The sequence below is a fragment of the Trichosurus vulpecula genome, chromosome 1, assembly GCF_011100635.1.
Source record: "Trichosurus vulpecula isolate mTriVul1 chromosome 1, mTriVul1.pri, whole genome shotgun sequence".
Lineage (NCBI taxonomy): Eukaryota > Metazoa > Chordata > Mammalia > Diprotodontia > Phalangeridae > Trichosurus > Trichosurus vulpecula.
Window position 1 is genome coordinate 297,568,492 of NC_050573.1, and position 26,558 is coordinate 297,595,049.

At 37.4% G+C, this 26,558-nt stretch overlaps 1 pseudogene; it reads right to left on the bottom strand.

The window, feature by feature from the left end:
- Positions 1–3,446: 3,446 nt before the first annotated feature.
- On the bottom strand, positions 3,447–24,352 carry LOC118837412 (annotated as a pseudogene).
- Positions 24,353–26,558: the final 2,206 nt, after the last annotated feature.

A 26,558-nucleotide genomic window follows, 5' to 3' on the forward strand; every position in this document is an offset into this window, starting at 1 on the left:
AACCATTTACAGTGAACCATCATTGCTTTTGTGAATGTATCCCTAAAAATGGTTATTGAAAAATTATTTTAAAGAGCAGCCATCTCACTGTGAATCATAAGCATATATTATGTTCAGTATGTGGGTAAACCTCTTATAGGGACACTATTGTGGTTCTTCCCCCAACCCCACAATGGAAGGTTTAATCTGAAAGCTCTCATAATAGAAAGTTTTGAGGAAAAGTAAAGGGCCGTAATGGTAATGAAACTGGTATTAATACCAAATTTGTCCACCAGGGAAGAGGGAAATATGAAAGAAGAGAAAATGAAGAATGGTTCTTATGTCTCAGTGGGGTCAACAGGAATCTGAAATAGTATCCGGTGTGGAACAATTATTTGGGTATTGTTACCTCTGTAACAAAAAGAGAAAATATCCTTTAGTGCTTTAACCGTTAAAAAGCTATAAAAAATCTTAATCAACCGAGTTTCCTGGGGAAAGAACAAGCAAAGAAAATCTATGCAAATAGTAGCATTCATCCAGAGAGAGGTTGTCAGTGGGGGAAACCGTTTTCAAGTTTTCCCAGCAGCTTAGTCACCAGTTGAAACAATGAAGAATATGTTGTCTATACACAGAAATGTCAGGAAACTGTGTTATGGGACAATGGGAAAGAAAAGTTTCCTCATTTTGGGGGAGGGAATAACTTTTTAAAAACACTTAAGGGGCTGAGTTTACTTGGTACAATTAAGGATTAAACCTGTTAATTTTAACATAGCATTGTTGTTACATCTAAAATAAACTTAAGGGATATTTTGTTCTAGCAAAAAAAAAAGAAGAAAAAGAATAAAATCTGAACCTGCCTGTCTTTTCTCAAAACTGGAAACCAGAAGAAGGATCTCTCATCTCCCAACCTTTTTACAACTCCACCCCTTGCACTCAGAATACCAGAAAATTAAATAAAATTTATCAATTAGAAGATTTTATCTAAATGGAACAGTTTTTTTGTCTCTGTTGTTCAGTTTCAGTTGTGTCTGACTCTACCTGATCCTGTTTGGGGTTTTCTTGGCAAAGACACTGGAGTGATTTGCCATTTCCTTCTCTACCTCATTTTATAGATGAGGAACTGAAGTAAACAGGGTTAAGTGACTTGCCCAAGTGTCTGAGGCCAGATTTGAACTAAGGAAGATGAGTTTTCCTTACTCCAGGCCCATCATTCTATACACTGGGCCACCTAGCTGCCCCAGGAGGAACAGTTTACTGATTAACTAATTAATTAATATTTCTATTTTATAGTGTTTTAAAATAATAAATTAATATCGTATTTTAGTAAAGGCTTTTTTCTGTATGTGTTAGTAAAATCATGATTGTTTAAAAAAGGTTTTTCATACTTATATGTTGTATGATTAAGTTTTCTGATGTTGGAGCAATCTTGTGTACACAGTATAAAGCCTACTCATTTTTGAATATATTTTAAACATATTGTATTGTTAGCCAGTGTGCAGGTAGGTGGTGCAGTGGATAGAGCAGTGGGTTTGGAATCAAGACTTGTCTTCATGTGGTCAAATCTGGCCTTAGGTACTTCCTCTAGCATGTCACTTAACCCTTGTTGCCTTAGTTCCTCCACTATAAAATGGGCTGGAGAAGGAAATAACAAACTGCTCCAGTATCCTTCCCAAGAAAACCCCAAATGAGGTCATGAAGCGTCTTAAACAACTGAACAACAATTGTTACCCAGTATTTTATTTGCATTGTTTTGGAAAATTGATATTTTTTTCCTTTTTTAATATTGGATTTCTTGGGTTTTAAAAATCCCTATTCATATAAAATAAGATATTGGGTAGTATTCCTTCCTTTGCTACATTATTGAATATCAAGTTATATAGGATTACTTGTTCTTGAAGGATTTTCAGGAATTCACTTGTGAATCAATATGGGCCAGAATTTTTGTTGTTGTTGACCAGTACTTTGATGTTGTCTTATTTCTTCCTGTAAGAATGGCCTATTTATTTGTTTATTTTACTGCTGGTCTTTTTATTTTTAGTTTACAACACTCAGTTCTTCAAGTTTTTGAGTTCCAAATTTTCTCCCCCTCTCTCTCCTACCCCCTTTCTCCCCTGCAAGACAGCATGTAATCCAATATAGGTTTTACATATACCTTCACATTAAACTTATTTACACAATAGTCAAGTTGTAAAGAAGAATTATAACCAATGGAATGAACCATGAGAAAGGAGAAACAAAACCAAAACAGAAGAAAAAAAGAGGGCAAATAGTTTGCCTCAATCTGCATTCAGACTCTGTAACTCTTTCTCTGGATGTGGATAGCGTTTTTATCATGAATCTTTTGGAGCTGTCTTAGAACCTTGTATTGATGAGAGGACCCAAGTCTATCAAAGCCAGTCCTTATGGATACTGTGGGTCTGTATTTGTGTATAACAATCTCCTGGTTCTGCTCCCCTCACTCAGCATCAGTTCATATAAGTCATTCCAGGTTATAATGAAGTCTGTCTGCTCCTCATTTCTTATGGCACCATTATATTCCATTACATTCATATAACACAACTTGTTCAGCCTTTCCCCAATTGATGGGCATCCCTTTGATTTCCAATTTTTTTGCCTCTACAAAAAGAGCTGTTATAAATATTTTTGTACATATGGGTTCCTTTTCCACTTGTATGATCTCTTTGGGATACAGCCGTAGAAATGGTATTGCTGGGTCAAAGGGTATGCACATTTTTATAGCCCCCTTTCAAGGTTAATCTGTCCAACTTCCTCACTTTACAGATAAACAAAATGAGACCCACAGAGGTTAAGTGATTTGCTCAAGGTGACAGGTGAGAAACATGCTTACACGCACGCACACACACACACACACACACACACACACACACACAGATTCATTTGGTCCCATTGTTTCATTGATGGCTATTTTATTTTTCTTTTCCAAGTTAGAAAACAGTTTAATGATCATATACCCAAAACAACATGATGATGTTTAGTTTTAGGGAATAAAACTATTCTGTCATTCCTCCATTTGCAAACCTTGTAAGCTGAACTGTCAAATTTTATAAGTTACAAATTTCTGGATTGTTATCCACTTCAAATCAGATATGAAACCCTGACAGTAGCAGCTTAGGGTTTCAGCGTGAAAGTTGGAAAATAAACTACTCTTGAGATTAATCGAGAAGTTTGATCCTTAGAATACTTTTACCATTTTGAAAACAGACTCTTGTATGCTTTGTACAAGGGGTCTATATATAAGGACACTTCCCCTTTTCAGTTAGGTAATTAAGAAATAACTCTTACATCAATCACAGCCTGAACTAAATAGTCCTACATTGATAGGAGGCAAATCTGAAAGTGGCTTCTTCTCTACTAGGTAACTTTCATCTTGAAGATTTGGGGGCAGATGTTTGATGATGGTGTCTTTAGGATTTTCAGTATTGCAGTTTAGGAAGCTCCCCCTAGACCTAGTGAAAGAGGATTTTTTTTTTGTATTTTGAGTTAGGAATCTGTCTCCTTGACTTCAGCCTTCGAACAGCCTCCTGCATGTATTTGGGCTGTAGTGGTGGCAGCTCTCCCCATTTCTCACACACATCCAAACCTTCTACTATCACGTCCTGAAACAGTAAGGCAATAATAAAATGTAGATAATAATTGTCAAAATGTCTATATAGTTCTATATCGCAAAGTATATGAGACTCTCCACATAGAAGGTAGAAGAATTAAACCATTTATTCAGACACCAGAGAACCATATCCCATAACCAAATGCTCAGCTCCCACAGCCAGTCAGTCCACTTCACCATAACAGCAAGGAACCCAAAACATTCAATATACACTATCACAATCTGGAACCTCGCCATCCCAAAACCCCTCTGACCCCCTGCTGGGGTCTTCCCCAAAACAAACTCACAGTGCAGCTAAGTCAGCCTGTTCAGTTATAACAATCATGAGGGCCAGACATTAGCAGCCATTAGTAGCCATAACAACATCTCTCTCTCTCTCTCTCTCTCTCTCTCTCTCTCTCTCTCTCTCTCTCTCTCTCACTCTCTCTCAGCATTTCCTGTGACATAACTTCCTTTTCCTGTAAGGAAGCTCCTCCCACCATGTAAGGTAGGCTTCCCGTGACATAAGCAGGTCACATGCCCTATTAATGGCTGGGAAAGATCTTCAAATCAAAATTGCTGATACACCTCCCTGCTATCATTACTACCATGCCTTAGACATCTCTGACATAGCAATGACATTCTGAGATACTGAGATGCCAGTAATTGACTGGATCAGCCATTTAATAATGCCCTTGGGGAATGCTGATGGATAGTATATTTCATAAAGGTTTAACTGTTCTTCAGAAAAGGAAGGAACCATGATTTGCATCATCTTAATACCATCTTTATCTACTTTGTCCTTTTTCTCTTTCCTCTGTTTAGTTTCTATCTTCATCTTCTTGGCTGTAGGAGGAGGCAATGATGAGTCCTCCCTTCCAGATCCTGTTAAATCTGATGCTTCATGGCCCTTAAGGTCATCGACTTTGGCTCCTCAGAGTCCCCATTCATTTCCTTCCTGTTGGTTTCCTTTGTAGCTGGGCAGCTCCTGGGACTGGCTCAGGGATGGCGGCAGTGGCAATGACCAGCACCTTCTTGGACTCAGAGCCCTCTCTGGCCTTCTCTGGGGACGAGTCACCAGGATCATCCAACACAGCCCCACAGGGGCCAAGGAAAATGTGGAGCCTTTCCAGATGTCCAAGGGAAAGCCCTCCTTTTACTTTCCAAGAGAAAACTATATGGTATTTGATTCATTTGCTTTTTAAATAAAAAAGTAGGGAACATAGAATTTTTGAAAATAAATTCTATACTATGATCTCCTAAGAGAGAGCATCAGAAACATATATACCTTGTAGGAAGAGTGTACAACAAAATATACACAGACAAAAAAATCTACAGACAACAGCAAAAGCTTTAATGAAAAATTGGATTTTATCATAGCTCTTCATCCATGCTTATCAAACTTTTGATTTTTTTCTCCTAAATAGGATGGGCATGGGAGTCCACCGGGGGAAGTTTTATTGTAGGCTGCTTCAATGCTGCTAAAACAATATCACCTCATTAGGGCATTTGTTGAAGGCCTGAGGAAGTTGAGCAATGGGTCTGTTCACATCTGTTGTAAAGAAATGTTCCTTTATATCTGCTGCAGAGTGAGTGGCTTATGTTAGTAGGCTCTTGGTGTACTATGTAGCATATGAAAAACATTTAATAATTAATGCATTCAATAATTTATGAAGCAATAAGCCAAATCTTTGCCAGGGAACTGCTTAATTTCCCACAGCTCAAGTTTTTGAGAATAATTTCTCCTAGTAAAAATAAAACTACACTATATCAAAATAAACATGTGGAACCCATCATTTATAAATATTTTCAATCTAATTAGGGGCCAGTTATCCTAGGAGTTTTTTCTCTGTATCATAGTTTCACAGCCAGCCCAGTACAGAAGTGCTCCAAACTTGAATTTTAATATGTTATCTGTTGTATATGGCATGGAGACAAGTACATCTTTAACCTATCATAAAAACTCCGAATTCATCAAGCAGATGGACAGTTAATATCGCTTCTATTGGCACCTTCCAAGATGAAGAACGGTGAACTTTGAAGCAAAACTTTTTGACAATAGTTGTGATGTAGAAGCCCCAGAATCCCCAGAGTCATTATGTTCAAATTTTAAATTATAGTCTCTTTAAATATTAAAAGAGGAAAATTCAATTTCTTTTACCAATTCAATTTGCTACAAAAAGAAAAGAGAATGGGAAACATAGGATGTATTAAAAATCCTTCATTAAGTGAATACTGATTTTTAAAAAATACCAAACATTGATTAAATGTGAAAAACATGCCCATCCTCCACTTACCCAGATACCTGTTATTTATACACACACATATGTATATATATATATATATGTATATATATATGTGTATATATGTGTATACACAGACACACACACACACACACACACACACACACACACACACATATATATATATATGTATATATATATATATATATATATATATATATATATACATATATATATATATATAATTCCATGGCCAGAACTTCATATGAAATAGTTGAAATAGTTGGAACAACACATCATGAATACAATCATTTTTGCTATGAGCATTCAATCATGAGGATTACCACACAATTTAGCCATAAATATCAGTGTTCCTTTACTCAAGATAGTCAAAATAAGCCAATGGACAATTCTGTGTTCCTTTTTACTTCAAAAGTAAATTTTAAAAAATCTTTCAACTATATACACATAACATTTAGCTATACCATTAGTGATCATTTGTTATTTTAACTGAATTTAAAAGTAGCTTTTTTAATCATTTAGAGTATTTTGAAGAGCCATATTATACACACACACACACACACACACACACACACATCTAAATATGTGTGTGTGTATATATATATATATATACACACACACATATATATTTAGTACAGGAGGGTGGGTATTAGAAACTTCTGTGAAAACTCATATGCATTTTAGGGCTTACTTTACTGTCCAATGTCCTGCCTTTGGATCAATTTCTTCTCCATTAAATAGAAATATTGAATAGATTATATACTTAAACGTTTGAGAATTTTCTAGAGTATTTAGGAAGGATAACTAATAATTTTGTAAGGAGAGGGATGCTAAATCCCTCCCCACCCTAAGTGATACAGTTACAGAAATAAATGAAGTATAAATATGTGTCTACTTGGTTATTCCTTTAAAACTATGAATGTGTTCCTTGATTGAATTGGAAGGGGCAATGTCATCAGCTAAAAAATACCTGAAAGCTCCTCCAAAGACTGAGTTTGCTAGTTCTACAGTCAACCCAAGCTGGTGAAATTTTGTAGAGTATTACCCTTATGCCTTTATGATAGGACAGTGGGGAGGTTAGCAGCCCTCAAGTGTGACCCTTTGATAGAATCCAAATTTCGCAGAACAAATTTCCTTAATAAAAGGATTGGTTTTGTGAAGCATGTATCCAGTCAAAGGGAAAACGATTTGTGAAGATTTGTAATCTCAGAGTTGCTTTGATTGGCAATTCTCTGATTTTTAGTGTCTTTTTTTTAACATGACTATTGATAGGTTGGATTTCTTGTCTTGCAGATTATTTGTTGGTATATGTTGACCAATTATTAATTTTCATTACCTTTTTAAAAACCAGATTACTTATATAGTAGATGAAGAAAACATTATAAATACAGTTTACCTAAATTTTTGCAAAGCTTTTAACAAAGTATCATATTGTTCTTGTGGAAAAGATGAAGAGTTAGGGTTTAAAGAAAAATAGAATCAAATGGATTCAGAACTAGTCCAAAAGCTATACTTGGTCCTATGTTAATTCAGCTCTTTATCATTAACACAGATAAAGGCATAATGATATGCCTATCAAGTTTGCAGTTGACACAAAGCTGGGGTGACACATAGAATAGCAGAATCAAGGTCCAAAAGGATATTTTCAAGCTAAAGCACAGGGCTGAAGCTCAGTGATAAAATTTTGTTGAGAAAAATGTAAAGTCATGCACATGAGTACAAAAAGCCTACTCAAAAGTGTAAGACTAGAGAGTTTAGGGTTGGATAGCAGTTATTCTGAAAAAGATCTGTGGGTTTTAGTGGAATCCAAGTTCAATGTGGGTCAGCAGGGGGAATATGGCAGCAAAAAAGCTAATGCACATTAGCTAGGAAAGCATTAGGAGGGACACAACTTCCAGGAATAAGAAGGAACATGATGGTCCCACTGAATTCTGACCCCTTTTAGACCTCATCTTTCATGATAATACTTAACTTTGTAGGGAATGTTATTTTCGGCTAGAGCCCCAGTTCTTTTGCTCTTCAATATACTGTGTTCCAAGACCTGTGGTCCTTTAATGTCTCTGCTGTAGGTCTTGTGTAATTATAATTGTGGCACCATCATATTTAAATTGTTTTAATATTGATGCTTTTAAAAATTTTATCCTTAAGCAGGGGGTTTTGGAATTTGACTATGATATTCCTATGAATTTTCCTCAAAGGATCTCTTTTAAGTTGTGATCAATGGATTTTTTCTATTTCTACTTTCCTGCCTTGTTCTAATGCTTCAGGTCAGTTTTCTTTAATTATTTCTTGTATTATTCTACCAAGATTCTTTTTTTGATCATAACTTTCAGTTAGTCTAATTATTTTTATATTTTCTCTTCTTGATCTATTGTCCAAATGTGTTGTTTTTCTTATAAGATGTTTCACTTTCTCTTCTGTTTTTTCATTATTCAGAGTTTGTTTAACTATTTCTTGATTTCTTATAATTTCACTGGCTTCACTTTGCCCAATTCTAATTTTCAAGGTGTTATTTTCCTCCTTGAGATTCTGGATCTCCTTTTCTAATTGGTTGACTTTCCTTTCATAACCTTCTTGTTTTTCTTGGATTATTTTTATTTATTTATTTTTAGTTTTTCCTCTACCTCTGTCATTTGATTTTTAAAGTCTTTTTAAAGATCTTCTATAAATTCTTTTTGGGCAGTTGACCATTTGACATTACTCTTTGGGGGTTTCTTTACTTCAATATCCTCCTCTGAAGGCGAACCCTGGTCATCTCTATTCCCGTAATAGCTTTCTATGGTTGGATTCTTTCTCCTTTGCCTGTGCTTTTTTGTGGTAATAGCTTGATTTTTGTAATCACCTCTAGCCCTAGGGCATGAGAAATGGTACCTCTTTCCCCAGATCTTCAGTTCTGCCCTCTAGCCTGGAACCAAAGCCAAACCTCCAACCTCCTCTAAGTACCTATAGCCAGGGGCTTTCATCCCCCACTGCTTCTGCACTCACCCAGCCTGTGCTGGTTCCTTTTTGCCCCCACTGTTCTTCGAAGCACAGCTGGGTCTGGCATTCCTCATCAGCAGAAGTTCCCTCAATCTTCCTGGGGTTAAACACCCAACTCCCCTCACTATACCGGGGTAAAAAGTTCCTGTGGCTGGGGCCGAGGCAGCCTCTCAAATCAACTAACCACAGGATTTGCCACTTGTTGTTAAAACAGAACCCAGTCTGGAGATGTTTACTCTTTGCAGGGACCAAACCTTGTCCTGGGATTTTTCTTCTGATCTTCTCAAATTGTCCCAGGAAGACACTGGTTTTCTTTGTCTTCACCCACACTTTATTTGCCCTATGGTGTTATTTTAACTCTTTTGTGGGAGAAAATCTTGAGAGCTTGGAATTTTCTGACCTACTCCGTCATCTTCCCAGAATCCTCTCTGGGCACCATAGTTTAAACAGGATATTCATTGATAAATTGGAAAGCATCCAGAGGAAAACAGCCTGGGTTGTTTCCTAGAGAGGTGGTGGAGTATCCCCAGGGATGTGCTGGTAAATGTTTAACATCTAGGTCTCTGAAACCAGAATGGACTTTGTTTTCTTTGAGTGACTCAGTTTATCTCATTGAGCCTTGCTGGGTCCTGGGCCCCTGTTAGGGCTAACTCCGGGGAGGACCTAGTTTACATGTCTGGGACAGCAGAAGCTTTTGGACCACGTGGGTTTGGGTCCACCTCTGTTGGGTGTTGACCTAGTCTGCATGGATGTGCTGCTTCTCTTCTGGGGCAGGAAGCCCAGAGAGCCATGCCTGGGAGAAGAGAACTTCCTGTGTGATGATTCATGGGGCTGGCTGAGGGGAGGTGTTGACTCCAGAGCCACACCCTATTGGGTGTTAACCTAGGGGAAGGGGCCAACTCAAGAACCAATCGGCCCTGGTCATTCAGGTGGCACTTGATGATGTCAAAAACTCTATAAGAGGGGAGAAGATGGCTTGAAGACCTCTTTATTCTTTTTCCAGTTGGCGCGGGCAGCAGTGGCGAGCATGACTCTGGGCCAGCCCGAGCTCTCGGGCTGAACCTAGATGTTGGTAACTATGAATTGTATTGGGTCTGTCTGCTGATATTTGTAATTTGTTTGTATTTGGTTCTGAAGTTTGGGGTGCTGGTTTTGTTTTTCCCCCAAACTAAATGAATGTTCTAAAGTTCAGGGTGCTGGTTGTTTTTTCCCCTGAACTAACTGGATGTAGTCTGTATTTGGTCTGTCTATTGATGCTTCTCTGTATGCTCCCCTGAACTAACTGAATGCTAGATTAAAGTAAGCTGGTCAACCCCTTCACTGTGCTTTCCTTGTTTAAGCAGATAAAAAGAACCTGTGCTTTCCTGGCATGCCGGCAGCCTCCTGGATGCTGGCTGTGGGAGGATCTTTATGCTCCCACAGAAGCTGCTAGCCGGATTGTTAAAACAGTTTCCCAAGAGTCATGGCAAACTTTTAAATTTAATCTGCATTTGTCAATGTTTTATCACTTTTTGTTGTCTAGACAGCCAACAAAAGAATAAATCAATCCTTGACTTGTAGTGTTTGTTGATTTAGAAGATATAAATGCTCATACTGAAATTTCAACCTTTATGAGCTGTTTTAAGTATAACATACTCCTGCTCTTGGAGGTTTTCAAGCAGTGAGCAATCATTTCTTTGCTGTTCCCAATAAAGTAGGGATTCCATTCATGTAAGGGTTGGACAAGATGACCACTGCTATAATGGGATGCTTGGAATATTTGAAAGACTTAAGAACTCTGATGAATGCAATGACCAACCATGATTCTAGAGAACCCATGCTACCCATCTTTTGACAAAGACTTGATGGATTTAGGATGTAGGATGGGACTTATATGTTTTTGGACATATGCAGGGATTAGTTTTGCTTGACTGTATTTATTTTTAGCAATCATTTTGGTTTATTTTTTTCATTAGGAGATGGAATGGGAGGGAGAAAAAACAAATTTCTATTAGTTGAAAAAATCGCAAAGAACATTGGACTTAGAATCAGTATATCCATATTTGGCATGCTTCTCTGATACATATGAACTATGAGACTATGAATAAATCATTTAACTTCTCTGAGGTCCAGTTTCTTCATTTTCAAAATATGAGTAATAAAATTTGTACTATATTCCTCACAGGCACAATATAAAAATCAGCTGAGGAAATATTAAAAGTATTCCATATTTTCAGAAACACATATATTTGTGTGTTCATGGTGTAGTGGGAGGGAAATTAGAAATCACATAATCATAAGATTATAGGTTAAGAGCTCTTCTTTCAAAATTTAAGTTACTACTAGGAATAAAGATTGTATACCTATTTAAATATAATTTAAATATATGTATACATAAATCAATGTTTGTAGAAAGAAACACTGGCATTAGTTATTAAATCATACTTCTATTTTAGAGCATAAATATTAGGGGAATGGGAAGTGAAGGGGTGATAACTTTTTTGCTCATATGCATATAAGGGTAGAGTATATAAATATGAATGAATGGTAAAGGTTCACAGACCACTACTTTTTACCATAAAGCTTCATGAATGACATTTCTTGGAGGAAATGTGTCATGACTCAGATTCAGATACATAGAACATACTTTTAGATCCCTTAGCAAGTCCCATGACCATCTCTCTTTTCTGTCACTGTTCTGTTTTACCACTTTGTTTTGACTTATAGTCCCCACTAGAACCATTCTGCATCCTTCCTTAATCTTCACTCATCATTGTGGTTGCCGAGGATTCACTACCCCATGTGTCCCATATTATGCCACTCTTTCTCTATTCTTTTGAATAAAGTATCCCATTTCTTTAAAAAAAATGTCCATCCTTCTTTAAGATAGATGGTAGATAGTTGGCTAATTCTGTGCCTTTTACATACAAAAGCAAATTAAGAAATTACATGATACACTCAAGATTACTAAGTTAGTGGTAGGATTTATGATATGATCAAATATGACTCAGGGGCAGGAAATTATAGGTCCTATGATGTGAACATAGCATAATGAAAACAACACTAACCTAGGCATTAAAATATCTGGTTTTAAGCCCCTGCTCTGCCACTGGTCAGACCCTGGACAAATCACTTCACTTTTGGAGGTCTCAGTCTCCTAATCTGTAAAGTGAGGCAGTTGTATATGGTGTATACTTCCTCTAAATTTCCTTTCATCTCTAACAGTCAATGAAACACTCTCCATCTTTATTTCTGCCTCCTGGTTTCCTTTAAATCGCTTCTAAAATCCTGCTTTTGGTGAAAAGTCTTCCCTGGCCCCATTTAATACTAACCTTCCTTGTGAGATTACCTTCAATTTTTCCTGTATAGATCTTTTTATACATAGCTACTCACATATTGTATCCCTCATTATACTGTGAGTTCCTTTAGGAAAGGAATTGTTTTTATTTTTCTCTGTATCCTTAGTATGTAGCATTGAGCTTGGTACTTAATAGGTGCTCAATAAATACTTCTTGACTTGATTGTGAACCATAAACACTTTAAGATGTTTCTCTGCCCAGGTCCTTCCTTGAAAAATGGAGATATTGAAAAAGCATTTATTTTCCATGTTTCATTTTTTTCTCTTATAAGACGGGAATACTTCTGAGATTCAAAATTCTGAGACTAAAAACTTCACAAAACGTTGGCTGTTATTATTTAGTCATCACTGGCCATTTAACAGAATAATAATGAAGTAATATGATTTTCAATGACAAAGTACTCATTACATTCCCAAGATATTCTGGAGAAATCATTGTTGCTAGATATGTTGTTTCATGAACCGTGAGTCCAGATGTGGGTAGCAATGTCTGGCATGCACTCTGGACCAAAATTGGCTTTAAGCTACAAAAGGTCTCATATCTAAAATATATGATGAACTTTGCAAAATCCATGAGAATATGAGTCATTGCCCAGTCCGCAAATGGGCAAAGGATATGAACAGGCAGTTTTCCAATGAAGAAATCAAAACAATTTATAGTCATATGAAAGATGCTCTAAATCATTATTGACTAGAGAAATGCAGATTAAAACAACTTTGAGGGAAGAAAAAAGGAAAAAAAGATACATGATACTTTTGTAGTATGTTTGAAAGGAATAGCAAGTTGTGCATAGTATATTTGCAGTTTCATGGCAATCATCTTTTTTATTGTATTATGTGATGGAAATACTTGTTTTCATTCATAAGTTAAAAATAAAATAAATTTTAAAAAAGAAAAAAAAATTCCTAAGCTACTTCAACTCAAAAATCAGTAAAAAGTTCTTGTCAACTAATATTGTTCATATTATTTCAACTGCATATTCAAATAACAGGCTTGATTTCAGGGCCAACTTCCACCTAGTCAAGTGGCACATATGGATTAGGAAAGGCATGTTTTATAAGGACAAAAATGAATCAAAACACAATGCTTATGTGGCAGCTATAGTTAGAGGAAAGGGAGCTTCAAACATGAAAGCTTACTTACTCTAAATTTTGCAAATAGGTCATTAGAAGATTTTGTTGTCCACCCACTCATCTTTCTCTTCCCTTGCCCCACAACAACAATGCAAAGAGATTGACATGTTGCCTTTTGATATAGATTTTATATAGTTTCCCATGTTCTTCTGAAAAATAAATAGGAATAATAATGTCCAGAATTCTCTTCCTTCCATGGTTTCCCTTTCAGGTGTAGAAAAACAACATATGTCTCTTTGCAACTATATCTTTCAAGCTTACTGCACACTGACAGGCTACAAAGGTCTTTGAGGAGTTATTGAAGCATGCAAAACAAACCTATGTGCAGTTGGAAGATTAATGATCTGTGTATTCAGAAGGGACATTGCTCTGGGAATGTTCTACTGCCACAATTTTCCTATATGCTCATTCTCTTGCTTAAACTATGCCTCATCTCTCACTCCTGTGCTCTTTCGCCTCACGGAATTTATTTTTTCATTCCACGTGAGGAATAATCTATAGTGTCAAAATATGGGAATATATGAAGGACCCGAGCGTAGTGTCTATGCAGGAGTGGAACTACAGATTTCCGTGATGTGTCACTCTGAACACAGGATATCTAGACTGAATTCACTTTAGCTATTAGTGATGATTGTGTCCCTGGAGCTTTGGGAGGACTCATAATTGGCACAAGGTCCATATCCTCTTTCATGGTGTCTAAGGATAGGAGACACCTAAATGATACCCTACTCTTAAAGCAATCACGCAGCTCCTGGCCTCTGAATTTCTAGAAGCACAAATACCTTTAGCATCTTGAGGACTCTGATGAGCCTGTTCAGGATAGCAGGAGGTTCTGCTTATGATCTCTGATGCATATGATTCTTCTTTGGTGCAGGTCCTCTACACCAAATGTGTCAAACCCAAGGTCCACCGTGTGGCCCACAATACACTCAAGTGTAACTTAACCAGATTAAAAGGCAATTAGGGAATACTTATCAAATAAATACAAATACAATAAAACATAGATAATGTTATCATGTGGCTTTCTAAGTCAAAACGCACCTGCAAAGGTCCTTATGTACAACTTAGTGGCTCCCATTTCTATTTGGATTTGACACTGCTGCTATATGCAAAGGGGGCATGGTATAGTAGAAATGAAACAAGAAAGAAAATACTTATGTTCATATTATACACTCCACAATTATTTGTTGCATGACCAGGGACATACCATTTGCCTTCAGTTTCTTTCTCTACAAAAAGGGCATTAATAATACCTGTAGTACTTTACCACATCCAGTAGAGTGTATAGATGGAAGAAGGATAGAACAGGAGCTCTTAGCTTATTGTGTCATGGATACTTTGGGCAGTCTAGTGAAGCCAATTCATCCCTTTTCAGAATTATGTTTTTAAAAGCATAAAACAAAATGCACAGGATTATAAAAGAAACCAATGATATTAAATAGAATTAGCAAAATAGTTTTTAAAAGGTCATGAACTCCAGGTTAAGAATTCGTACAATAAATGTTGAGGTCCTCCATATGCTCCTGTTTGCACATTACATTGTGTAGATTTCTCCAAGCCCACAGACATAGGAAAAGCCAATTGGATAAAGTCTAGACTCTGAAAATCCACATAGCTGGTCCGGTAGTACATATATCTTAGAAAGACAGAATAGATGAAAAGTGAATGGGGCCTAAAATTGTAAAGTAAGACAAAGGCTGGATGGAAGTTGGTGGAATTATATAGTCCATGATCTCAAACTTCTCCTATAATAAAAGTTCAACTTCTTAAAACCACAATCCCTTAGGTATTTCATAATCACAGAAGTTGAGAGCTGGAATTGACCTCAGCAGGTATCTAGCCAAACCTATCCTTAAAAGGAACCCTATATAAACATACCTGTTAAGTAATGATCTTATATCTGCTTGAAAACCACCAAGGTTAGGGAATCCACTGCCTCTCCAGGCAATTCGTTCCAGTTTTGGACTGCTCTGATTGGTAGGAGAGTTTCCTGAAAGAGCGTCTAAACTTGTCTCTTTTCAACTGCAACTCATTCCTTCTCGTTCTGATTTCTGAGGCCAAACAGAACAAGTCTAGCCTATCAAAATCTTTTTGGATTCTGACTCTGTCATCCAGTGTATTGGCCAACTTTCCCAGCCTTGTGTCATTGGCAGATTTATTGAGTATACCGTCTATGTTTTTATCCAAGTCATCAATTAAAAAAGGTTAAACAGCACAGAGCCTAACCTAGATCGCTGGGCATGCCTCTTTGATGTTGAACTTTGCATATTTTCTTCCTCATTAGACTATACACTCTTTAAAAACAATTCAAATATTTACTTTTCAAACATCTTCAGGAAGTTTACCATATGCAAATGAGCACAAAGTGAGTAAAGAGTTTCTGATTCAAATTCTTTTCTTTTTACACCCCCCCCCCCAATTTTAGGGAAGTAAAAACATCAGGCAACCGTATCTTTTTAAAAGAGGGAGATTAGTTCCCTTTAGTAAAGTTTGTGCCACTTTGCTGGTGATTTGCTTCTTTTTATATTCCCAGAACAATGCCTGGCACATAAGAGATGCTTAAAAGATATTGATTGATTGATTTCCATCATTGTTCTAATACTGATGACACAACTTCCAGCCAAGATGGCGGAGTAAGCAGTAAATCACAGTAACCCTCATATTCACCTCCAAAAACCATAAAATAGCACCCTCACACAAATCCTGGAATTGCAGGACCAGCAAAAAGGTGGGTGAAACAATCTTTGACCCCAAGAAACTTGGGAGATTGTCAGGACAGATCTGTCTCACTCAGGTAAAAGGGGAACACAGTCCAGGACAGGAAGCATCCCAGTATGCCAGCAACAAGCCCCACCTCAGCAAACCAGCAGTATATGTGGATCCTCAGTGTAGTGGAACAGGCAAACACCACCAACACCAGGACCCTGTCAGCATGGCCTTAGCATAGCCAGGGGGATGGTTAGACTCAAGCTTCAAGAACCACCACATGCTTCAGCATAGGCCCATGCAAACAGGCAGCCTTGAGAGGCCAGACTGACATGTGCTTCAATGTAGCCCTGAGGGAAATGTGCAGACACCCCATGGGCCTCAGCATACACCACATATTAACACTAGGACTCTGGATCAGCACCAGGTAAGCTGCCAGATCCCTACAGTCTCCAGCAGCACCAGGTGCCCCCCAACCAACCCCCTCAGCACAGCACCAGACACGAGGATCCCCTGTAAGGGCATCAGTACATGGGCAACATCGGTATATCACTAGGTAAGTAGCCAGAGATTTCAGCCCCTGGCACAAGAAGCCTGAGACAGCACCCTTTTCACCTCAGGAGCAGAGATCAAATTGAAAAGAAGGAAAAAAGGCCCCCCAAAAGGATGAGCAAACACAAAAAGAATCTGACCATAGAAGGTTATTATGGTTACAGGGAAGATCAAGACATGAACTCAGGACAGCAATGTCAAGACACCTATGGGCAAAACCTGAAAGAAAAATGAGAAGTAGTCTTAAGCCCAGAAAGAACTTATGGAAGAACTCAAAAAGGCACTTAAAAATCATATAAGAGAGGTAGAAGAAAAAGGGGGAAAAGAAATGAGAGTGATGCAAGAGAATTATGAAAAAAAATCAACAGCTTGGAAAAAGAAAACAACTGCTTAAAAATAGAATTGGCCAAATGGAAAAGGAGATACAAAAATCCACTGAAGAAAACAGCTCCTTAAAAGTTAGAATTGGGTAAGTTGAAGTTAATGACTCAATGAGGCATCAAGAATCAAATTCAAAAGAATGAAAAAAATAGAAGAAAATGAAAATACCTTATTGGAAAACAACAGACCTGGAAAATAGATCCAGGAGAGACAATGTCAGGAGGATTGGACTACCTGAAAGTCATAATCAAAAGGAAGACCTGGACAACATCTTTCAAGAAATTATCAAGGAAAACTGCCCTGATATTCTGGAACCACAGGTCAAAATAGACATTAAAAGAATTCACCAATCACCTCAGGAAATGATCCCAAAATAAAAACTCCAAGGAATGTCATAGCCAAATTTCAGAACTATCAGGTCAAGGAAAAAGTACTGCAAGTGGACAGAAAGAAATAATTCAAATATCAGGGAGTCACAATCATGATTACACAGGACTTAGCAGCTACAATGATAAGGATCAGCAGTCATAGAACATGATATTCTGGAAGGCAAAGGAGCTAGGACTACAACTAAGAATCACCTACCTGTCAAAATCAAGCATAATACTTCAAGGGGAATAATGGTCATTCAGTAAAATAGAAGGATTTCAAGCTTTCATAAAGAATTGAACAAAAATTTTTATCTCCAATATCAAGACCCAAGAGAAGCCTAGGAAGGTAAAAAGAAAACATAAGGGATTCAATGGAGCTGAACTGTTTACATCCATACATGGGAAGATGGTATTTGTAATTCTTAAAAATTGTACCACTAATACTACAGCTGGAAGAAATATACATAGAGTATGTGGGTATAAGGTGAATTTGAGGGAATGACATTAAAAAAAAGATGAGAAAGAGGAGTACACTGGGTGCAGAAAGAAGGGAGAGGTAGAATGGGAATAAATTATTTCACACAAAGAATCATGAAAAAACCTATTATAGTGGAGGGAAAGATGGGAGAGTGGGTGATGGGAATTGCTTGAATCTTATTCTCATTAGTATTTGCTCAAAGAGGGAATAATATACTCAGTCAGTTGAATGTAGAAATCTATCTTACCTGACGGGGAAGTAGGAAGGGAAGAGATTAAGTAATTGACAGAAGAGAGGGCAAACTAGGGGAGGAAGTAGACAGAAGCAAAACACTGTAGAGGAGGGAGAGGGTGAAAGTAGAGAGAGGACAAACAGGAGGAAAAATAGGATGGAGGGAAATGCGGTTAGTAATCATAACTATGAATGTGAGTGAGATGAACTCTCTCATAAAATGGGAGCCAATAGCAGAGTAGGTTAAAAATCACAATCCTGCAATATATCTTTAACAAGAAACACACTTGAAGCAGAGAAGCACACCCAGAGTAATGGTAAGGGCTGGAGCAGAATTTATTTTGCTTCAGCTGAAGTAAAACAAAAAAGAAAAAGCAGAGGTATCAATCCCGATCTCAAACAAAGCAAAAGCAAAAATAAATCTAATTAAAAGAGATAAGGGAGGAAACTACATCTTGTTAAAAGGTACCATAGACAATAAAGTAAAATCAATACTAAACATATGTACCAAGTGGTATAGCATCCAAATTCTTAAAGGAGAAGTTAAGTGAGTTACAGGTTCATGACCAAACAAGAAAGAGAGAGCATTATGAAATGTAAAATAGAAAATTTTGACTGTATTACATTAAAAAGCTTTTGCACAAACAAAACCAATGCAACCAAGATTAGAAGGAAAGCAGAAAGCTGGGAAACAATGTTTACAGCAATTGTCTCTGATAAAGGCCTCATTTCTCAGGTATACAGAGAACTGAGTCAAATTTATAAGAATACAAACAATTCCCCAACTGATAAATGGTCAAAGGCTATGAACATGCAGTTTTTAGATGGAGAAATCAAAGCTGCCTATAGGCATATGAAGACGTGCTCTAAATGACTTTTGATTAGAGAAATGCAAATTGAAACAACTCTGAGGTACTATCTCACACCTATCAGATTGGATAATATGAGAAAAAAAGAAAAATTATATATGTTGGAGAGGATGTGGGAAAATTGGGACACTAATGCATTGTTGGTAGAGTTGTGAATGGATCCAACCATTCTGGAAAGCCATTTGGAACTATGCCCAAAGGGCAACGAAACTGTTCATACCTTTTGATCCAGCAATACTACTAAGAGGTCTATATTCCAAAGAGGTCATAAAAAAGAGAAAAGGACCTACATGTGCAAAAATATTTATAGCAGCTCTTTTTGTGGTGGCCAAGAATTGGAAATGGAGGGGGATGCCCATTAATTGGGGAATGGCTGAACAAGCTGTGGTATATGAATGTAATTGAATGCTATTGTACAATAAGAAATGATGAATAGGTTGATTTCATAAAAACCTGGAAAGTCTTCAATGAACTAATACAAAGTGAAATGAGCAGAACCAGGAAAACATTGTACACAGTATCAGTATGGTTAGCTATGAATGACTCAGCTCTTCTCAGCAACACAATGAGCCAAGACAAATGGAAAGGACTCATGAAGGAAAAAGCTATCCACATCCAGAGAGAGAATTGATGGATTCTGAATGCACATCGAAGCATACTTTTTTCACTTAATTTATCCTTCCTTGTGTTTTTCCCCTTTTGATCTCTTTCTTCTTTCACAACTGTGACTAATATGGAAATATATTTGACATGATATCACATGTATAATAACCTCTATGAAATTGCCTACCATTTCAGGAAGAGGGGATGGGAAGGAAGAAAATTTGGAACTCAAAATCTTGTAAAAATGAATGCTAACAAATGTCTTGACATGTAATTGGGGAAAATTCTATTAAAATATAAAATAAAGTAATTATAAAAATACTGATGATGGTAGCTTAGCAATCACAGCCACCAGTCCTTTTGGTCCACAGGGATCTATCTTGTCTGGGCCAGGTGACTTGTATTCCTTGAGGGCAATTCAGTTCATTCTTACTATCATCTCCTTAATTATCTCAGGTGCCAATTTCCTGAAAATCATTTTTTATCTGATATTTTTAGTGCAAAGGCCAGAGAAGGAAAGGAAGACAAGTAAATAAGATCAGAGTCATTTAAAGGGCAATGGTGAACTGCAAAGTAGCTATAAAAAGTACATTATCAATGGGAAATGGGAAATTAAAAAATATAATCAAAGAGATGAAAACTGGAGAAGGTGGTAGGCCAGCCATGTAGCAAAGGTCAGGGATACCTGCTGGACATTCCCCAATGTCAAGAGATCTAAAACAAGACCCCCTTCTCCATGTTAACAAAATGGGTCCACAATTTAGATATAAAGGCTGATGATATAAGCAATCTGGGAGAGCAAGGAATAGTTTACCAGCCAGATTTATGGAGAATGGAAGAATTTATGACCAAAGAAGAGAAAGAGAAAATTATGAAATGCAAAATGGATAATTTTGATTACATTAAATTGAAACGTTTTGTATAAACAAAGCCAATGCAACTAAGATTAGGAGGGAAGGAGAAAACTGGGAAAGAATTTTTGCAACCAGTGTCTCTGATAAAGGCCTCATTTCTAAAATATACAGAGAACTGCGTCAAATTTATAAGAATACAAGTCATTCCCCAATAGACAAATGGTCAAAGGATATGAAAACAGGCAGTTTTCAGAGGAAGAAATTAAAGTTATATATAGTCATATGAAAGAATGCTCTAAATCACTATTGATTAGAGAAATGCAAATCAAAACAACTCAGGTACCACATCACACCTGTCAGATTGGCTAACTTGAGAAAGCAGGAAAACTATAAATGCTGGAGAAGAAAATTGGAACACTAATGCATTGGTTGGTAGAAGTGTGAACTAATCCAATCATTTTGGAGAGCAATTCTGAATTATATGCAAAGGGCTATAAAATGTGCGTACCCTTTGACCCAGCAATACCACTTCTAGGGCTGTATCCCAAAGAGATCATACAAATGGGAAAGGGACCCGTATGTACAAAATATTTATAGCAGTTTTTTTGTGGTAGCCAAGAATTGGAAATTGAGGGGATGCCCATCAATTGCGGAATGGCTGAACAAGCTGTTGTATATGAATTTAATGGAATACTATTGTGCTATAAGAAATGATGAGCAAGCAGACTTCATAAAAACCTGGAAAGACTTATATGAATTGGTGCTGAGTGAGGGGAGCAGAACTAGGGGAACATTGCCCACAGTAATGGCCACATTGTGAGATGACTAACTTTGATAGTCTTGGCTCTTCTGAGCAATGGAAGTTTCTAAGACAATTCCAAAAGACTCATGATGGAAAACGCCATCCACATCCAGAAAAAGGAATATGGAGTTCAAATGCAGATCAAAGTATATTATTTGCTTTGTCTTTTTTGTTTTGTTTCTTCTTTCTCATAGTTCATTCCATTGGTTCTAATTCTTCTTTGCAATATGACTAATGTGAAAATATGTTTAATATGAATGTATATGTAGAGCCTATATTGGATTGCATGCCATCTTGGGGAAGGGTGGAGTGGGGAGAGGAACAAGGGGGAGAAAATTTGGAACTCGAAAGCTTGTGGAACTGAATGTTGTAAACTAAAGATAAATAAATAAAGAAAAAATGAATGTTAGCCCTTTGAAGACCTGGATAGTCTTTCTACTTGTATTTGTTTTCTCAGTATTAGTACAGGGCTTAGCACATAGTAAGTATTTAATAAATGCTAGTTAAATTGACTTGAGAGCTTTTGGGAGTGTGTGCTGGGGTTGAGAATAGAATTGACATTTTCTTGATCAATATTCTATCCACTATGCCATGGTTTCCTTTGTAGTATTTGAAAGGGTTTTAAAATCTCTACCATATTGGAGAAAACTGCAGATTTAAGAGGTTACCAAAGTGTCTCATATGCATGAGAATATCAGGAAACTAATGGAATTACTCTATGAATTGAATAACTGTGATACATTGTACTAGGAAATCTTGATATTGAGACTAATCTGCTTTAGAAATAAGAACTCTTTTCATTGCAAAAATATCCATACTTAGTCTCTGTTATATTGCAAATGATATGCAGAGTTGTATTCTTTCCCTTACCAAAAGATTGGTCATATATTCTAAGGTGACCTTAACTGCTTGGTGACCCGCTGCCCTTCCCAGAAATGAGGGCCAACACCACTTAAGGCAATAATAATGCTACCCTGTGCATTTCTAGGCCAGGGACTTAGGGAAAGGAGGACATAAACTTGGCATCACCACTGAATGGTTACTCTCTTGTGTCCCCTCACCTCTATGTGAGTGTAGCCAATCTTGTTTTTCAAGTATTCATCAGACCTTCCCTTCCTCAACCTTCCTATAGCTTTTCGTCAGTCAATCACTCAGCCAGCTAGCAGGTTATCTCATAATAAAGGAGGAATGTGGTAGGAAAGGGGAAAATCAAATAGAAAATACTAATCCATGGAGACCTAATCATATTAGTCTTCTCAGTTCTCAATATACAAATAAATATGATTCATTTCTCCTTTGTTCTTCCCTAGAAGTTTAAGCTTTCTAGACTTTAGAGGAAGAGAAGAACTTAATATTTTGCTGTGCCATCACAGTGAGATAGATTGCCTTTATAAATGGGGATGATGAAGGAACAGGGCTAATGGTTTTCCCTTTTTGTCTTTGACTAACACTCTATTAGAAAGAGGGAGAGTAGTGTCTATGTATTTTCCTAAGATCAGTTAGTTCGTATTATATAATGGTATAGTGTTTCTAGCATCATCTTTTAGAACAGACATTGCTGATTAATCTTATGACTTTTCTCATTACGGGAGTCTTTCAGACTAGTCAGAATGGGGAAAGGCATGTTTGCCTAGAAGATTCAAGGTGGCGTAATTGTAAACATGTGAGTCAATGGCACTTTTGGGCAAAGTCTCCAGCACACAGCTGGAGTAAAAATGCTTTCAGTATGGAAAAATTGTGTAACAACTCCACTCATTGCTAAAAAGTTCTCTATTGTAGATCATAAGATCATAAATTTAGAGTTGAAAGAGAACTTAGAGGTCATTAGTTCAATCCATTGTGTGTGTACGCACATGTGCACACACACTTATTTAGAGATAAAGAAATTGAGGTACAGAGAGATTAAGCGATTTGCTCAAGATTACATAAGTAATAAATGGCAGGGCTGGGATGTTCAGAGATAAGATGTTAAGAGCTAGCTACTAAGAAGCATCAAATTTAGAGATTGAAATAGTGCCTTGGACTGTATCCCTCTTTAGCTTCAATGGCTGCTCTGTCATAACCAGAGCTCTTTGGTGAGATAGATCTGGCTGAAGTTTGCTTAGGAGGGGCATGGAAGGACATTATGATTGGTACAAGCTAATGAACAGTTGGTAACAGGAATGTCCACCAGGAAGCAAAAATCAGGGGTACCAGACGGTGAGTGGAGTAGGATAACAGGGGATTCAGTTAGCAAGGAATAGTCAGGGGAATGTCTAGGCAAAACCATAGTGCCTGTGGTAGGTTACAGAACCTAGTGAAAGGAATGATGGTTCAGGAGGAGGGTTATTGTACCTTGATAGATACAAATAGGAGGAGAAAAAATGTAGAGCACTGTGAAGAAAACCCGGAGAAGATGGTGTTCAGGAGGAAAGTATGGCTAATGATATGAAAAGCTGTAGGTTAAGAAAAAGGAAAATCGAGAAAAAGTTATAAGATCTGGAAATTATGAGATCATTGGTAACTTTGGAGAGAGCAGTTTCACTTACTAATGAGACTTGAAGATAGATTCCAAAAAGATAAGAAGGGAGAGGAAATGAGCTTTGAATATAGACAGCTTTTCTCCCAATAGTTTATGAAAGGGAGGAGAAAAATAGGGCAAAAACTTGTATCATTTTTCTGATCTCTGCAGAGATCAGATGCTCTCCTATCAAAAATCTATTTTGTCATGACATATCTGTATACAAGTCACTTGGCCAGATGAATTACATCCTTGGGTCCTGGAAATATTGGCAGATGTTATTACTGAGTGATATCCATGATTTTTGAAAATTCATAGCCTATGGATCCTGCCAGTTTTTTTCATAAGAACTACTTTATTGTTGAGTATACTCTGGTCTCTAGTTAAGAAGGTAATGGGAATATACTTGGCTCTGCATCATTAGATGTGTTACTCTTCCTGCTCTGACCTGACAACCCGGGGTGTTCATGGATAGGTGTTTAGGTAGAACTGGATTCATATTGAATAGAAGAGGTACCATGAGGAGTAGATGGCAAGGTCGAAGATCTTCAGATCTCCATGAATGAGATTACAGTGCTGAGAGTCCACAGGATATAGAGGCAAGGTAGATGATAAGGCCTGGAGAACCTGAAGAGGCAGAGAAAGGACAGATGGTAAGATCTGGTGTTCTTCCACACCACTAGAAAGGATGCAGTTAATAATCCCCATCTCTTCTAAGACATGGTATCAGTTAAACAACCCAGATAGATAGATTCTGGGTGATCCCTGCCAAGGGATGGATTGACATAGAAATGCTAGGGGTCAAAGCATCTCCAGAGATTGTGGGTCTTCTTACAATCCAGACTGACTAGGGTGGGGGAAGATGGAAAGGAGTGGGAAAAAGGAGAAAAGGCTGTCCCTGGTGGCAAGGACTTCTCCTCTTTGCCCCTATGACTCTGCTGCCTTCTCACCTTGGAATATCCCTGTACCATGCTGATCCCCTTCACCTATTGGCAAATTCCTTCTGGAGCCTCCATTTTGGGGAGGAGCTCAGGTTGCCCATGCTTCATTCCCCACCTGTCTATGCTTCTGACTCTCTGACCTTTGCCACCATGATGCCACAGGGTACCTTCTCACTTCTCCCCCTTTTCAGCTGTCTTTTTTATGTGTTGTCTCACTCCATTATAACATGAACTCCTGGAGGGCAAAGACTGTCTTTCTTTTTGCTTATATTTGTATTCTCATCCTATCGTACAATGCCTGGTACATGATAAATGCTTTTAAAAGCTTGTTGCCTTAATTTTAAATATCTTTCACATATCCCTGAGTTATCTTTCTCAAAGTACATTAACATTATGTTACTCTTCTTGTTGAGTCTTTGAAATCTTCCAGTTTCTTATATTATATTACATTTATACACAACAGACTTTAAGACCCTCTGTTTCCTAAACTCTAATTTACACTCAGACCCAAATCAAGGGAACCTACCAAATTTTTCCATAATGCTTACTTGCTTCCTATACACAGTATTGTCCCCAATAATGAAGAAAGCAGGAACATCACTGGTTCTGCATCATTTGATCTGTTGCGATTCCTGTGGGTAGAATTATACGAAGCCCAAATGTAAAAGATAGAAGGATTCTGGGGTAAAGATGCAAGAAAATCCCTCCATGCTTTTGCCCTTGGCTCTTTTTTTTTCTTACTAAGCAAATTCACTACCCTCACACTTGTGTCTTTGGCCAAAGAAGAGTAATTCTCCCCACTGGCTGGCAACATATGTCTCTCATTTACTCATCTTGGAGGAAAAATATAAAACAGTATAGCCAAATTGCTGTCAGGCCAGCTCAGATGGGAGCAAGAATGGCCAAAGAGAGAATATTACATGAGAACGATTCCTTAAGTTTTTTACACATCACATTCCCACAATAGGAGGCTATACTCATTGGGAGAAGACAATAAATCTCTCTACTTGCTCTATTAAGTTATAAGAAGGTAACTTGTGAATGACCTGTCTTGCCTCACACCTGATAGATTCTTGTATTTGCATTATCTTTTAAGTAGGGCAGGGCAAAGTCATAATGTCAGAGATTTAGAGACAGAAGTGCGAGATCTCAACATCTACACAGTTAAAAAAATGAGCAAACTGCAATTCACAAACTATTGGTGGAGAATGGAGATGATGATGATGATGATGATGATGATGAGTCCCTCAGACACTGAGTAGGAGAGATCACTAGAAGAGAAGAATACAGTAGGTCAAAACATGCACATAGTGGCATGTACAACAGGGACTCAATAGGGATCAGAGAGCAGAAGAGGATCTTGTGTAGGAAAACAGCACAGGAAAAGGGGGGGCAAAGTGCCAAGTGTGGAAGAAAGCCTTTCAAATGTTGTTAGATGGGAGGGGTGTGTGTGTGTGTGTGTGTGTGTGTGTGTGTGTGTGTATGTGTGTGTGTGTGTGTGTGTGTGTGTATGTGTGTGTGAGAGAGAGACAGAGAGACAGACAGAGACAGAGACAGAGAATTATTTATGCTGCTCAGAAGAACTGAGCACAAACTGCTCATTTCCTTGCTGATCAATACAGTGTCTGCTCTCCTCCATATAGTGTAATTATTAATGCTTCTGTCATGCATGTAACTAATAAATAAATAAACAGGCCTGCAATTATTTTGTAACTTCATCTCTGAAAATCAAGATTTAAAGTCTATACACTATATATCAATGTTGCAGATATTTAAGCCCAACAAAAGCTGTAAAAAAGAGCCAAAGGAATGCTCAAGCACAGTAAATTACGGTTTTGCTTTTATCTATTAATCTTTGCTGAAAAAAACACCCCTTATCCAAATGTTTGAGAAGCTGTAGAACTGCTTTTTACAAAATAATTCATATGAATGTCAAGTTGTGTTTTTATGAATTAACTCCTAAGTATTAAGGA